This window comes from Zootoca vivipara, chromosome 8 (genome assembly GCF_965207765.1).
Source record: "Zootoca vivipara chromosome 8, rZooViv2.hap1.1, whole genome shotgun sequence".
Taxonomy (NCBI): domain Eukaryota; kingdom Metazoa; phylum Chordata; class Lepidosauria; order Squamata; family Lacertidae; genus Zootoca; species Zootoca vivipara.
Window position 1 is genome coordinate 20,013,681 of NC_142591.1, and position 16,919 is coordinate 20,030,599.

A 16,919-nucleotide genomic window follows, 5' to 3' on the forward strand; every position below is an offset into this window, starting at 1 on the left:
TTCAGAGACAGCAGCCGTTTATCTTTTGACAGAGAGCAGAAGACAGGGATGAGACACTCTCTTCCCTGCCTAATATAGGAAAGCGGGGCTTTAATTCTGTAAAAAGGTGAATACTTGACTAAAGATGGTCCTGTCAATTCCTTTTACAGACACTTAACAGAGAACTTTGGCTATTATTCAGTGAATGCAAGTGATTCGGTTAGCGAATGAAATATGCAAAATGCAAAGGGCTGGGTAGGGAATTAGCCATACAATTTCTGCTATTGTCAAGGGGAGTTGGGAGCCTAAAGCCCTCTCGAAGTTTGTTAAATATTTAACAGTTATGCATGAGCTGAACAGCATCAACATGGGGATTTTGAAAAGCGCACAAGTAGATAGAAAATCAGATCTAAGCCAGGAGAAAGTCATGCTGCTTTCACCATTGGGATGCAATTACCAGGTGCTAATGGACACTTGCCTACTTCTGAGTTGTTGTTCAGATGAAGGGTCTCTGAACGTAGCAGATGAGGTTAGCTAGACTTCAGGAGCCACCAAAGTGGGCTCTGCATCACTCTGGGAGCTAAAGAGTTGTCAGAGGCTTACAGGAGAGTTTCGATAGCTTGTTCTCTTTGGCCTGGAAAGTCACAAAGATCCAAAATGAGTTACCAAAAACAAAAACATCAATAAATGCTCAAGCTGACAGAATGATAAATCTCCTAAATGTTGTAACAGAAGCAGCAACTGCCAGTGGGGTGGCACAGGAAGAGGGAGTGTTGCTCATCAGCCTTCCAAACACTGAGCATCTCTGCCAGTTCCTAAGAGTCTGGGGAACTGATTTTTTTAAAAAAATAAAATAAAATAAAAGTTAGCATTGTTGGCATCCTTCTATCTCAAGAGACAATGGAGTGTGCCTCTGGGGGTGAAATCAAACCACTGTGTTAACAGTACCGAAGTGATCTCCCTGGGGTGCGAGCCTGGGTAGTGTGTATGGAGGTCCTGGGCTGCCCAGATCTCAAGACCCACCCACTCGCCATCGCTGATGTTGTCCAAATAAAATAAAGCAAGATGCTTGGCTGCAGGAGTTGCCAGAAAGAAGCACTATCCAACCATTTTAGGGACTCTACTCTGGATTTGTTTAGGGTTCACTCCTTAGCTCTTTCTTCTCCTGAAGATGTCCCACAAGACAGTGGGCATAGATTTTATTTGGGTTTTAATTCCAAAGCTTTTCTTTCAAATGAGTATAGCTGAAAAGCAGCAGAAGTCTAGGGTATCCCTCCTCCAGCGACGTCACTAGCCTTCTGGCTGCCCGGGGCGGCAAACCTGAAGGCACCCCACCGGGGGGCGGGGTGTCCGTCGCACGCATGTGTCATGGTGCACGACGCATGACGCACGCGTCGCACTACAGAGGGGGGCACTGCTCAAGCGCCCGGATCTGAGGATCCTGATGCTAGAGCAGCGGCGCCGGCAACCCGCTCTGTAGTTTGCTGACGCCCCTCGCCGCTCCACCTGAGCAGGAAGAAGCACAAAGCGAGCTATGGAGCGGGTTGCCGGCGCCGCTGCTCTAGCATCGGGATCCTAGGATCCGGGCACTGGAGCACTGCTGCCAGCAACCCACTCCGTAGCGCGCTTTGTGCTTCTTCCTACTCAGGCGGAGGTGGAGCGGCGAGGGCGTCAGCGGCCACCGCTGACACTGCTCTCTGGCCCACCCCTTGCCTCTGCCCCACCAGGAAGAAGCGAGGGGCGAGGCCAGCAACATCAGGGTCTCCGTGATGGCGGTCACGCCACTGCCACGGTAGCGGCAGCCATCAGTGGAGGGGGCGAGGGGGCGCCGCACTGCCCCCCACAGAGTGGAGCCCAGGACGCCCCGCCCCTATTGCGATGCCCCTGCCCTTCCCTTAGATGGGCTACCTTCCCAGTTGATGATCCCCTCACTTCCCTCTACAGCACGTGCAGAAACTACCTTCTTGACCATTGGACCCACTATTGATCTCATCCACTCAATCCACTAGAGTGTGTCTTCACATGCAGGGGAAATGCATAACTCACTGATGGCTTGAGTTGGGGTCATCAGCTATCCTCACCTGGTTTAGCCAGCCGGTCAAAGCCATTCTTGCGGGTGTCACATGCTGACAGTATCTGGGAGCCACAGGTGAGAGTTGAGTGCAAGGTGAGGACCAAGGGTGGATCAACTATCCCAGAAGGAGCACAACACGTGCCCTACCAGAGGTAGCACACCTCCCCTAACACCTGGTTGACTCTGTGGAGGGGGGGGAGGCTCTCCACACCACATTCACATCTTGCCTTTCAGGGACACAAGAGGCATTATCACAATTCAATGATTTGTACTTGATGAGGGCATGTGCTAGTGAAGGATGGGGCCTTGGAAGAAGGGATGTGACCTGGAGATGGGCAAGGAGTATTGAGAGCCTCAGGGGCCAGACAGAGAGTTATAGAGGGCCACATTAAGCCTATAGTTCCCCAACATTGCTGCAGCATACTGTGAATTGTCTAGTCCCAGTAAGATGTTCTGAACAAAACACTCATTGTCTCAGCCGGACTCTTGCAGTGAAAGCTAATTGCAAAAGTATCTTTTCAAGCATATTTTCAAGTAAGCATTTAGAGGACATCATCACCCGTGACCCAGTTTATAATTTCATTTAAGCACCTTCAATTAACCTTAGTCCACACTCCTACCTCGAACTCCTACCTTGAAAGCTCAACTACAGACTAAACCTCCACTCAGATTGCTCCCCAAGACAGCTGGCTAATTCTATTTTAATGATGTATGTAAACACCATGTACCCAATATCATATTGATCCTTGCCCCAAAACATGACATCATTATTAATAACGATGCAGTGAAGTGTCATAAAAAGTATAACAACTATATTAACCTAAATAACTCCAATAATCTGCAAGGCTTAGCATACAATTGAAAGCCACTAACCAAACATTGTGCAGTTTGCTCATCCCAGGAGCAGTCAGGAATCATGCATAATGCAACAGACCAACCGCTAACAGGAGCCCCACAAAGATAAGGTTGGGTCTGTGCCAGGAAATCTGCCTGGAGAGCAAAAGTCTTCACTCCTACCCCCCTTCTCCTTTGACACAAAGACTCTTCTGCATTCATCCGTCTCGTCCATATAGGTAATATTTAATGAAAAGGTAACAGATCATTTTTTAAAAAAAACTTGACAAAAATATAAAATGTTCTATGAATAATGCAAGCCAATTGCATTTGATCAGGGGAGATCACCATGGTATGTTAGTCATGTATTATGGAACACGATGAAAGAAAAGATTTTAAGGAAGGTTAAATGGAAATTCCAAGTGGCTTTGCACTAGGTGGTTGGGGTCATTTATTGTACAGTTCATCACATCCAACTTGATTACAGGGTACTTCCCAGTGGTGGGGAACCTCAGGCTATGTCAGAGACTGTCTGGATGAGGAGGAGTGCAGGAAGCCTCCCACCCAGGAGCCCCCCAGGGAAGACAGGGAAGACAAGGACTTAGACCTGGGTCCTGGTGGTGGGACAATGGGGAAGGGTCAAGCTGGGAGGTGCTGGAAGCAGGGGGTTGGAGTGATCAAGGCAGGGGGTCAGAGGAATAAAGCCCTTCCAGGACAGGGCTGGAGGCTCAGTGTGAGTGCCATAGCTGCCAAGTCTCCCGTTTTCCCCAGGAAACCCCCATTTTTCCGGCTGTCCCCAGCCAAAAAAACAGATTTTTTTTTGTTTTCCCTGCTTTATTCTGGCGCGGCGGCCATTTTGGAACTGGGCGGAGCATGCTCAGAAGCGACTTTTGATGCTGCTCTGCCCAGTTCCAAAATGGCTGCAGCGCGACTTCTGGTGCGGCGGCCAATTTGGAATGGGGCACAGCAGCATCAAAAGTCACTTCTGAGCATGCTCCGCCCAGTTCCAAAATGGCCGCAGCGCTACTTCCAGTATGCTACTTTCGGTCCGGTCCCTTATTTTTCACAGAGGAACTTGGCAGGTATGGTGAGTGCAGACACAGACAGGGAGGAATAATGGGGTACACTTGCCCTCCTGCAGCAGGATAATCTCTGTCCTGCTAGCTCTCCTCCTCTCACACCCCGCTCTAGGAGAGTCCTACATACTGCTGAGCAACAAGCCAGACAGACCCAGACGAGGAGCTCACCACATGTTGCAATCTTCGTCTGTTGGGGAGGGCTCCAGAGTAAGAAGATAGAGGGGAAAGGCTCAGGGTTGGAGCTCAGCTTCCAGCTACTTCTCAAGCTGAAGGAGTTGAACCGGGGAGACCTCGCTGTGTTACTTTATGTGAATAAAAAGTCAATTGCATTCTGAGCCTCTGGCCTATAGTAATTATTATTATTATTATTATTATTATTATTATTATTATTATTTATTTATTTATTTATACCCCGCCCATCTGGCTGGGCCTTCCCACCTACTCTGGGCGGCCTACAACAGAATATTAAAATACAATAATCTATTAAACATTAAAAAGCTTCCCTAAACAGGGCTGCCTTCAGATGGCTTCTAAAAATCTGGTAGTTGTTTTTCTCTTGGACATCTGGTGGGAGGGCATTCCACAGGGTGGGTGCCACTACCGAGAAGGCCCTCTGCCTGGTTCCCTGTAACTTGGCTTCTTGCAACGAGGGAACCGGCAGAAGGCCCTAGGTACTGGACCTCAGTGTCCGGGCAGAATGATGGGGGTGGATATACGCTCCTTCAGGTATACTGGGCCGAGGCCGTTTAGGGCTTTAAAGGTCAACACCAACACTTTGAATTGTGCTCGGAAATGTACTGGGAGCCAACGTAGGTCTTTCAGGACCGGTGCTATATGGTCTCAACAGCTGCTCCCAGTCACCAGTCTGGCTGCCGCATTCTGGATTAGTTGTAGTTTCCCTTGTCACCTTCAAAGGTAGCCCCACGTAGAACACATTGCAGTAGTCCAAGTGAGAGATAACTAGAGCATGCACCACTCTGGCGAGACAGTCCCTGGGCAGGTAGGATCTCAGCCTGCGTACCAAATGGAGCTGATAGAAAGCTGCCTTGGACACAGAATTGACCTCTGGGGGCCCAGCACTTCCCTGCCAGCCCTTGTGATAGGCTGGGGGCCAAACACGACCCTCTAGAACTCTCTACCTGAGAGTTTTTGGAATGAATTCTGCCCAGGGCACCCCCCTCCTTGATTCTGTTTTGCACCCTGAGCATTCTTGCCTGACTGAAAGGTGTCCTTGAAGTCTGATAATGACTCTTGCTTCCCTGGATGGAAGATGGAGAGTGGTTGGCAAGTATGTGTAGAAACTAGCCTGCTATGTAAAGATACATTTTATATTTGTTGCTCTGCTTGATTTTACCTCTGCCTGTGCCCACCACTGTTGCATGGCCCTCAAAAGCTTACCAAGAAGGGAATGTGGCCCTCAGGCTGTAGCCTCTGGTTGCATTCTATAGGACAAAGCTTCTAATTGGCAATGAAAGGCAACCAATGTACTCTGTCACTTTAGTGATCCGTGTTTTCTTTTTCTGGGGAAACTGAAGGGTATGCAATACCAGTGCCTTTTTTTCTAGAAGAAAAGCACTGTTTAAAAGTGTGGCACTTACAGTGGAACAGTCTCCCTTGGGAGGCTGTGGACTCTCCTTCCCTGGAGGTTTTTAAGCAGAGGTTGGCCGTCTGCCACGGATGCTTTAGCTGAGTCTAGATGGCCCTTGAGGTCCCTTCCAACTCTACAATTCTGTGATTCTACTGTAAAAGCTTCATGTTGAGTACCAGCACATTTTTTGTTTTTTGTTTTGTAAAAAAAAAAAACAGTGACAATGACTGTTCTTTTTGTCTGTTTCACAAGCTTCTGCGATCTCTAATGAAGTACAATTTAAATCGCAAATGTTATATGTGCCTTATAAGACTTTTTGAGTGGTTTTAGTCAGAACAACAATGGTTGTCACAGAAGTCAGTGACATGCGAGCGAGCCAACACAGATCAGTCACTGTCGCTAGAGCTTTTACATCACCCGTGTCAGGGGCAGACACAGTAGTGACAGCACATTTGACAGAGAAGTGTGGCATGTTCAAATGATGGGAGATCAAACAATGTGCACACAGGTGTGGAGCAGCCCTGGCTTGGACCACCTCTCATTTATGCCCATCAAAATGAGGCTTCTGCTAAGACGTTTGCACTGCGAGATGTGTGTTGCATTTACATAACCTGCTCAATTTAACCGAGGCTTTGAAAAAAAGACGACACAGCACAGACCTTTTAAAAAAGGCTCACGAAGGGGTTCAGCCAAGTGTGTCCATGTATATATAATTGATGCTGTGTCTGTCTCATTTAAATTTACCTTGGGATAACATAAATTTCCATATTGGACCAGCATCATCTAGTGCACACCATTTGATTTAGGCAGCCTTGTGATTTTCAGTGGGATTTTTCCCGTATAATTTGCCCCGCGAAACTGTTGTATATGGGATGCTATGGCTGCAATCCTAACCATCAATGATGGATGGTACCCACTGGACCTGGTGGGGCCATAGCTGCCAAGTTATCCCTTTTTTACAGGGATTTTCCCTTATGCTGAATAGGCTTCCTCGTGAGAAAAGGGAAAACTTGGCAGCTATGGGTGGGGCTGCTAGGAGGCCACAGGGATGTGGCCAGGTTCTGGTTTTCTGGTCATTCTTTTCCCTTGCAACTATACTGTGGACACTTAAACGTTTTGGTATTTTCCACTGGAATGTATTGCCTTGGCTCAGAAGGGCTCGCTGCTTTCACTATTCCAAATGTGGCTTCATGTTACAATAACTGCACATTACTCAGAAGGAAGCCCCACTGAATTCCATGGGGTTTGCTCCCTGATAAGCATTTCAGCCTAAAATGATTAGTCTTACGATTGCCACACCTGAGTGTTAACAAGGGATTCCATAAACTTCCAGATCTGCAGGGGAAGATTACTCCCCTTCCCCAGCTTGTTCACTTCTACATATGTGGGACAAAGTGGAAGGGCATTAAGGGACTAGGATCTGGGAGACTAAGGTCTTTCCCACCCTTCCACTTGTCTCATGCCTAGAAAGCATGGGTCCAAGAGGGCTTTTTTGCTTGTCTGTGATTTCTAGGCATCGGTCCAAGAAGTTTTCTGTTTGCCTCATCACTTTCTCCAAGGAAACCTGCCCTTTACTGCTGAATCGAAGCAAACATCAATTCACAGAAAACCCAATTGCTGTTTTCTCTGATTCAGTGGTAAAGAGCAGGTTTTCCCAGGTGAAAGCAGCAGGACACGCATAAGTGTGGACGAATCCTAAGGTTAAAATCAGCAATGAAACTCCCTCTGTGTTCTTGGACCAATCACTGTCTCTCAGCCTAACTTAAGTTACAGGGTTGCTGGGAGAATGATTACATGGGGAGAAGGAGACCCGTGAATGCTGCTTTCAGTTCCTTGGAGGGAAGGTGGATATAAATGAAATACTCATAAATAAGAAATAATCACAACAGAAATCTGAAAAATTTCCAGCCTGGCTGCCCCTGGGGTGGAGTTGGAGGTGGGGTTCAGGTTTGGAATTACAAACTCTAACCTGAAAATCAAAGAAACAAGTATGTGGGACACAGCAGGGATATTTACGCCCACAAACATTCTACTTTGCGCTTAGTTCCTTTGCAAATCCAATGTATTGCATAAGAACATAAGATGAGTCCTATTGGATTAGGCCAGAGGTCCATCTATTCCAGCACCTGCTCTTCACAGTGCCACCCAGAAGCTCCTCTAGGAAGCTTGGAAGCAGGACCTGAGTGCAAGACCCCCTCTTCCCCCATGCAGTTTCCAGCAACTGGTATTCAGAAGCCATCTGCTGCCGACCAAGGAAGCAGAGCAGAGCCATCTTGGCTGGTAGCCACTGTTAGTCTTCTCCTTCTCCATGAATTACTCTAAACCTCTTTGATGCTTCTGGGGGACAAGCAAAAAACTTCATTATTCCAAAGAAAGTAGGCTGTCAGTCATTGGATTATGGGTTGACAGAGATGGGAACATTGACCTGGTTCTTGGCGGGGTTGGTGGCTATTTGTACTGGGTGATGTGGCTTCACATTTGGTACTACAAGGTCCTGCTGTTTGAAAACAAGACACTGGTTTGTGACTCCAGAGCAGCCTTGCCTAGGTAGGGGTATGCAAGCAGGGTGCAATCCATTTTCCCATACTACACATAGGCTCTGCACACTTTCTGCTATAACTTATTCTTTGCTGGTTCTGCTGACGTCTTTCTCCTAACCAACAGCTGAAGCCCAGAAACCAGGGTTGAAACATCTTGTAACTTGGAGCAGGGGAATGTGTAATAATAGGGGGAAAAGCAAGGGGAGAAACAACCAACAACATCATCAATTTTGATGAAAGAAGGGCCTTGTGAAAACCACAGAAGGGGTTGTGCCTCCTTCATTTTTCACTTCTCCTTTCCATACTTGTTATGAAATGAGTGACTGTTGAAATAAATTGGTTCCATTTGGATCCTTTTTCATGTGCCACAGGAGGTTTGGAGTGTGCCAATACAAGGACAGACCTTTTCAGTGATGAACCCTCTGTTTCTGGAATGCCCTTCCTAGGGGGACATGCTTGGCACCCTCAATATCTATTTTAAAGTACCAGGAAAATACTTTTTTTTTCTTTACTCAAGCTTTGGCCCTAAATTTGACAAGTTTCAGGCATGTGTGTCTGCTTTTAGTGGGGGTGGAATCAGTAAGACCTGCCTTTTATCTATACAGATGTGTTTTAGGCTTTTTATTGGTTATGTTTATCTTAACTTGTTTTATGTAAGTTGCTTTAGGCCAGGCATCCTCAAACTGCGGCCCTCCAGATGTTTTGGCCTACAACTCCCATTATCCCTAGCTCAGTGTTTCCCAACCTTGTGCCTCCAGCTGTTTTCGGACTACAATTCCCATCATTCCTGACCACTGGTCTTGCTAGCTAGGGATGATGGGAGTTGTAGTCCCAAAACATCTGGAGGCACAAGGTTGGGAAACACTGCCCTAGCTAACAGGACCAATGGTCAGGGAAGATGGGAATTGTAATCCAAAACATCTGGAGGGCCGAAGTTTGGGGATGCCTGCTTTAGGCCATCAGCTTTGTGAAAGAAGTGACTCAGCCACAACCACAACTACAGCAGCACAAGGTGAATTTTATAGTTGCTGCACGCACCTGGTATATATGCTGTAAGCCACATATAACAGTCCAGTAAAAGTACAGATATAAGAAGTGCCTTGGATCTACACGGTGACCAACAGTTTGCATTAATATTATGCCTGAACTTGTCCTTAACTTGCCCTGTGTGCCAGATGAGTCTGCAGCACCAACACACAGTACATAAAATTCCTTTGGACTCTAGTTCTGCTCCTGTCATCAGCTTTTGAGATGCAGCCTTGAAAGATGCAATAAGAGCATAATAAGTTAAGAATGAATCATCCAGGCAAGCAAGTGGAGAGAAGAGGGGGAGGTGTTTTCTGCTCATTTGCGAAGTAAATGGTTATTAAAATAACTCATGTGAATGGTGTCTGTCTTTCCCCCCCAAAAAATTATCATGCCATTTTAATTCCTTCTACAGATACCATAAATCCTTTTTGAGGGAATGATGGCGAGGTGGCAGATTGGAAACTGTAACCAGCAGCACCAAGAGATGGTGCTCTAGTGATGGCGGTGGGAAGGAATCTATGGCAGCATGTATTTGGGCCTTAAAGGACAAAAATGGCAAGTAGTGTGCCTGGGAAAGAAGGTCTAGTGCAGGTTTCCTCAACCTCGGCCCTCCAGATGTTTGTGGCCTACAACTCCCATGATCCCTAGCTAGCAGGACCAGTGGTCAGGGATGATGGGAATTGTAGCCTCAAAACATCTGGAGGGCCGAGGTTGAGGAAGCCTGGTCTAGTGCTAAAGCTCACATCCTCAATCCAAATATATTTGTGCATAGAATCATAGAATTGTAGAGTTGGAAGGGACTCCAAGGTTCATCTAGTTAGTCCAACCCCCTGCAATGCATAAAACCCTGCCTATAGCTTTCCCTGGGTGGGCTCGAACCTCCAGCCTTTTGGTTAACAGCTGGATGCCTTGGCCATGCATCCAAACATGGCAGTCACACAGCCATAGCTCAGAGATAGAGGAGTTGTATGCTTACAGAGGAAGCTTTTTCCTGAAATCTCCATCTGAATGTGCAAGGCAGGGCCTGACTTGCAGCAGGGTGAAGTAGTCTTCTTCAGGGGAAGGGTCATAGTTCAGTGTCAACGCATCTGCATTGCATGCTGTAGGTCCCTGATTCAGTCCAATTTCTCCAGGTACTGCTGGGAATGTCCCCTGTCTGGCAATCTGGAGAGCCACTGCTAATCTGAGCCAGTTGCACCTCTTCTCTGACTCAGTTTTTTTTTATAGTGCTTTTTAATTTTTTTTATATATATAAATACCGGTATTGTCTTTCGGAGAAACATTTTTTCTCTAATCTGGGGAGCTGGCTTTGCAAACCCTGTACACTTCCAGAGGCCATCTGCTGATGGATTAAAATATGACTCTCCAGGGGGCAAGGACAAGGGCAGAGGGGATAAAGAGTGGAATAGATTTTGGGTTGTTGTTGTTTTTTGGTCTATTATTATTATTATTATTATTATTATTATTATTATTATTATTATTATTATACCACCCTATACCTGGAGGTCTCAGGGCAGTTCACAGAAAATATCGCAATATATAAAATTAAAATAAAACAATAACCCCATAACCCCCCCCCAAAAAGAGCCATTTTTTAAAGGGTATAGGATGTCAATCAGGTCAACCAAAGGCCTGGTTAAAAAGGAACGTTTTTTGCCTGGCGCCTTGTCAAGATCAATGCCACCATGTTGAAATGAGCCATCAGTTGCAAAATGGTGCAACAAATTTATCTTCAAAGAAAGACCATTTCTATAAATTTATCCCCACCCCACCCCAAAAAAGTGCCTCATTCCATTATTTTTATTTACAGAGCAGTCATTTTGGGAAGCAAATGGTTAGTGTTGGCATCACAATATGCCCAACATATACATGGTAACACCGAGTCTTGGCTTGGCTTGGCTATGAAGAGAAAATCCATCCTCTCTGTTGATTGGTTATCTGGCAAACCTGAGCCAGAGATATACCAAAGGGGAACAGAACTAATGCAAAGCCAAGACGTCCAGAGGCAAAGCCACACAAAGCATTCACAGTTCATGCACTGACTGTGAAACTTTGAGAGGCCCGCAGGGACCAGTGAAACTAAGTTTCCTATTACCTGATCCACAATCTGAAGCAGATTTGCAGTGCAACTGTGTTTACTGGAAAGTGGTCTCTTCCTTTCTCTTCCTTTCTCGGAAAGTTACAATGTACAGCCTTCTGGTCCGTGACTTCCTCCAGAGTTACAAAGAAACTACAGCCCAGTCTTATACATCTCGATCTTAAATCGTGTTGCTTTCAATGGTGCTGGTTTCAATCGTATATCACTGACCTCAGAGTAAATGCTACAGAAAACATTGACACTTCCTTCAGAGTGCAGGTGGCAACCATTTTAGGTGTGTCCAAATGACATGCAATAACTGATGTGTGGGTCCCTTTGGACCTAGAAGTGGGAAGAACAGGGGCAGAACAGGGTGGGGCACTCTCATGCGGACTCTGCCAACGTGCATGGGAGCAGAGAACTTAACTCCTGCACAAAATGGCCATTGCCTTACTGCTGTAAAATAGGGATGGCGTATCTGAAGTCCCCCAGATCATTTTGGAATCCAACTCCCATCAGCCCCAGTCAGCATGGCCAATGGAACTGAGGCCTCATGGGAGTTGTAGTCCAGCAACATCTAGAGGACCACAGATTCCTCATTCCTGCTCAAAGAGATTTCTCAATTACTCTTCTATCTAGTCTAAAACTTGAAGAACAACACCCACTGATTTCCCAGTGGGTTTTCTACTTCCCAATTCCCCAATTCCATAAAAGAGTTCTGTCTTTTCCCCATTGTGCAGCTATTTCTATTTTTGCCAGTGCCAAGAGACTCATTGAGAGCTTCAAATCTGCCTCCCTTCCCAGTCCCTTCAAACATCCCAGCGAAAGAGTTAAAACTTCCAACTGCAAATCCTCATGATTTCTTTACTTGATTCATCCACAGTCAGTTGGGTGCAGGTATGCGTGGTGGCTAACCACACTAGCTCTCTTCTCCAGAAATGCCAGGGGTTCACTCACTTTTTATTGAACAGCCAGCATGTCATTCCACTGTTTGCTGAGTCATTCCAGCCAGATCTGTGTCAATTGTTCAGTGATAAAATGTAGTTATGAAGCCTGCCCGTCCATTGGGTTTGGACAAGCTATTATTGAGGTATTTCAGGGCAATGGCACTTTTTAAAACAGGGGTGGTTACACCCCCTGTTTTGGCCCTTCATTGTGGGCTGAGTGTTTTGGCCTGCCTGGAATGTGTCGCTGAATTCTGATCATGCTTCCTGTTGGCCTAGATGAAGTATAGAGAATGTCATCCATGTGTGTAGAAACTATCCTACCTTAGAAAGACGGGATACTGGGCACACTTTTACATCTGATGTGGCACACCGCTGCCATGTGGCCCTTGGAGGGCTGCCAAGAAGGGAATATGGCCTTTGGGCTGACAAAAAAGGTTCCACACTCCCTGCCTCAGAATCAACACTGCCACTTTTCAAGTTCACAGCCCATTTTGATGGCGGCTGAGGGAGTTGGGGAGGAGTGAAAAATATATGCTTTGCCCCTTGAGTAGCCTGTTAATTGTCCCTTTTGGCAAGGGCAGTTTACTATTATTCTTATATCCTCTGTGCTCTGCTTCTGCTCTTACCCAGCACCGTACTACGCAGATGCCACTTTCAAATATGGCGAAATGCTCATACCAGTGATGTTGGGGCATGAGGTGCCACATGTTGTGTAGGAAAGGGGTGTTAGCCATGTTGTTTGCAACATGCCATTTTGCTCTTGTATCCTGAGTTAATACCAGACTAGGTGGAATCAAATTCATAACCAGAGCCGTCTTTCCCATTGGTGTTAGTGGTGTTAGTGGCCTCTCAGGGGCACCCTAGAGAGTGGGGGAGCTGCTCGGCTTTGCCGGCAGCCTCCCCTTTCCCTGCACGCCCGCCAGCTGTGCCCCACCAACTATATGGATGGTGGGCACGCAGCTTCCCTCCCAAGCCTCTGCATCTGCTAAAGACGGCCTTGCTCCCGGTCATTGTCCTCCTGCTTCCTGGCAAAAGGCAGCGCACAGCCTTCCTGGACTGCCTTCTTGGGAGCCCCAACACTGGAGAGCATGTCCACCAGGACGTTTGCCTGCTTGATCGCCGCCACCACACGGGGGATCGGGGCAGTGGGTTAGGCAGAGGACATTTTCCACCGCCCCCTCCCTTGTTTTGGAGTTGCCGGGGGGGGGGCACCAGAGGGATCTTTGCACCACGGCGCTGGATTTGCTTAAGACGGCCCTGTTCATAACTCTTCTAAGTCAATGACTGAGCCCTGGCTTTCTCATAGAATCCATTTGGGTTTAACTTTGACTGGATTTTGTCATAAGAAGAGTCCTGCTGTATCAGAGAAAAGGCCCATCTAGTCCAGCAACCTTTCCCTCGCAGATGCCCGTGGGAAGCCTAAAGGCAGGACATGTGCAGCTGAAAATAGCTGCATCACCTTGACAGAAAAGGGGAAAAAACGGGGAGAGGAAAGCCAACTTTGCAACGTAGAATTACACTGGAGTCCCTCTGGTATCTCCATTTGCAACCAGTTGCATGGTGCAAGAAGACCTCAGCATCAGGCCTGTCAAAGATGTCTTGTTTCAGATCCCTCGTATGAGCAATCCCTTCACTTCACTTTTTCCTTTTAATAATTCTGTTCAGGCTTTCTCTGCCACTGCCGCCACTGCTTTTACCCTGTAAGCACAATCGATAGCTGGATGGACAAAAATTAAATCATTTAATGGATTTCTGGTTGAGCTGATTTAGGTCACAGGGTTGCCCAACCACTTTTGCAGCAGCCAACAAGATTTCATATTCCTCCTTTGGCATAATGACAATAATAAGTGTATTTTCACCTTGGTGGCCGGCATGTCAGAGGAGGCCTTGCTGTGTGAAAGAGGGAGTGAAGTGAGGTGACTATGATAACTATGGTCACTGTCACAGAGGATATATGCAACCTTCTGTTTCACCATGGGACCTGGAACAATGCATCTTTGACAGGCCTAATGCTGATGTATTTGTGCACCATGTAACTGGTTGCAAAAGAGATACCAGAGTTGGGGTTTCCAGCGTGATTATGCATTGCAAAGTTGGACTTCCCCTCCCTCAAATTCTTTCTTTTCCATCAAGGTGAGACAGCTATTTTCAGGTGCATATGTCCTGCTTGTGGGCTTCCCATAGGCACTGGATTCATAGAATCAAAGAATTGCAGAGTGGGAAGGGACCCAAGGGTCATCGAATCCAACTTCCTGTGATGCAGGAATCTCAGCTAAATCATCCATGACAGGTGACCATCCAACCTCTGCTTAAAAACCTCCAGGGAACAAGAGTCCCCCACCTCTCATGGGAGTCTGCTCCATTGTTGAACAGCTCTTACTGTCAGAAAGTTGTTCCTGGTGTTTAGTCAGAACCTCCTTTCTTGTAACTTGAAGCCACTGGGTTGAGTACTGCCCTCCAGAGCAGGAGAAAACAATCTTCCTCTGTCTTCCATGTATGTGACAGCCCTTGAGATATTTGAAGATGGCTATCATATCTCCACTCAGTCTCTTCTTTTCCAGGCTAAACATACCCAGCTCCTTCCTTCTAAGGCTTGGTTTCCAAACCCTTGACCCTTGACCACCTTGGTTGCCCTCCTCTGCACACATTCCAGCTTTTTGGTCACTGTGAGATTGAGATGCTGAACTAGATGGGCCATTGGTCTGATCCAGCAGGCTCCTGTGTTTTTATATTGTGTGGTAGGCCAGTCCATTTGCAAAGTGTACCATAGGTAGAAAATTTATAAACCGTTGGTTTAAAATTTGTTCCAGGTGCCCAAACCCCACAGAAAGCATTTCTATATAGATAGAGAGAGAGAGAAAGAATAGCAGCATTAATTTTAAGCCTGATCTAAAGACACAAATATCCTTAGACTTTGCATGAATGTTGGACCTGGTTCACAGTGTGTTAATACAGAAACAGGCAATTCGGGAAGTACTGTTACACTACAGACAATCGTAGATTTTCGTTTACACAATGTTTTTATTTACTGGATATTGTGCAATGGTTTGACGTGAACAAATAAGCTCACCAATGTGTTTCTAATTGGCATGCTCTCCTTCTGAATGGGGTAGGGGGGAGAAATTAATAAGCCGTTATTAAAAGGGCAGTAGGAATATTGGTTAAACTAGAATAGAGCTATTATCATCTGTTGAGTAAATAAGTGTTTGCAAATATATTTGAAATGCTAATCATTTACCCAACGGGCTGTAACAGCTTGTGGTGCACTGTTACAATTTGTCATGGGAAATACATATTCAAATGTGGCACAAACGCCCTAGAAAAGGAAAGAGCAGCTGTACATGGGCAGCAGTGGCCACAGCTGAAGGCCTTGCACTCCCTCATGCACAGACAGATATCCGCCCCTAGAGCTACCAGCAGTATTTAAATGATGCTCTAGTTTCATTATTCAAGCAAGAAGCAAGTTTTCATAGTCAGAAAGGGTGTCGGCCAGAGACGTTCTGCTGCCTGAAGCAGAGCACTTTTAAAAATGTTGGTTCTGGCAGAGCCAACACTTTAAAAAGTCTTGCTGTGCCATTCAGACATCAGTTCCTGCCTTTGTTAATTCCCCCTAAATGCCACCTCCTGAAGTGGTGTGTTTCACCTTGCTGTTTTTGCTAGTGTCCTGAGGGATTCTGGGATGGCTCAATATCCTGTATCATACCACTGTATTTTTTCAACTCCTGTGCTGAGAGTAAGGCAGCACTGCCATCCATTTTCAAAACAAGCAGGAAATAAAAGCAAGCAATAACTGATAAATACCCCTTCCTTCATACACATCTGAACATGGAAGCTTCATGTGCACAGACAAACTAATTAGCCAGTAACTCAAGACAGATATAATCAGCGTCCCGTCCCCCCGCTGGAACTCACCAGAACTCAGTTCTGGCACTTCTCAGGTGGGCACAACTGCCATTCCAAGAGAGTGAGGGAGGTGTTCATGGTGAGTTTTGGCACCTCTTTTCCTAGAGAAGTAGCACTGCATACAATTGGTGCTATATTGTCGCAAGTGGGGCTTTGCACCTGAATAAGCTTGGCGTGAGCCTCTGGCTCAGGGGGCTGAAAGAGCAGAAGGTTGCATGCATCAAAGTATCATTTGATGACTTGACTCCTGTGTCCTGTGCAATGTGCGTGTGATTGCAAACTGCAGTGCTGTTGTAAACCCAATCTGAGCCTAACCTGGAGGGTGCAGTGTGAACTGCACCACAGGGCTGCCACAAACTTCTGTCTCCCAACCAACTTGCAATATACAGTCATACCTCAGAAGTCGAACGCCTTGAGAGTTTAATGTTTTGGCTCCCGAACGCCACAAACCTGGAAGTGATTGTTCCAGTTTGTGAATGTTCTTTGGAACCCGAACGTCTGTCGCGGCTTCCACAGCTGCCGATTGGCTGCAGGAGCTTCCTGCAGCCAATCGGATGCTGCGCCTTGGCTCCTGAACATTTTGCAAGTCAAACGAACTTCCAGAACGGATTCCGTTCGACTTCTGAGGTACGACTGTACTGCTAAAAGTATGGGAGAATGTGTTGCATTTAATTTGGAGTTTGTTTTAGTAGGGCATTTTGAAAACTACACTAAAAGAGACCCAAGTTCAAGCAGAAAGTTCCATTCAGCCACAACTACATTAAAATCTTAGATTCCTCCATTGATTTATATGAGCAGGTCTCACTTCCATCCCAGGGGACATTTAAGAATAACTTATTGTGGTGAAACAGGAAATGGCCTATCCAGAT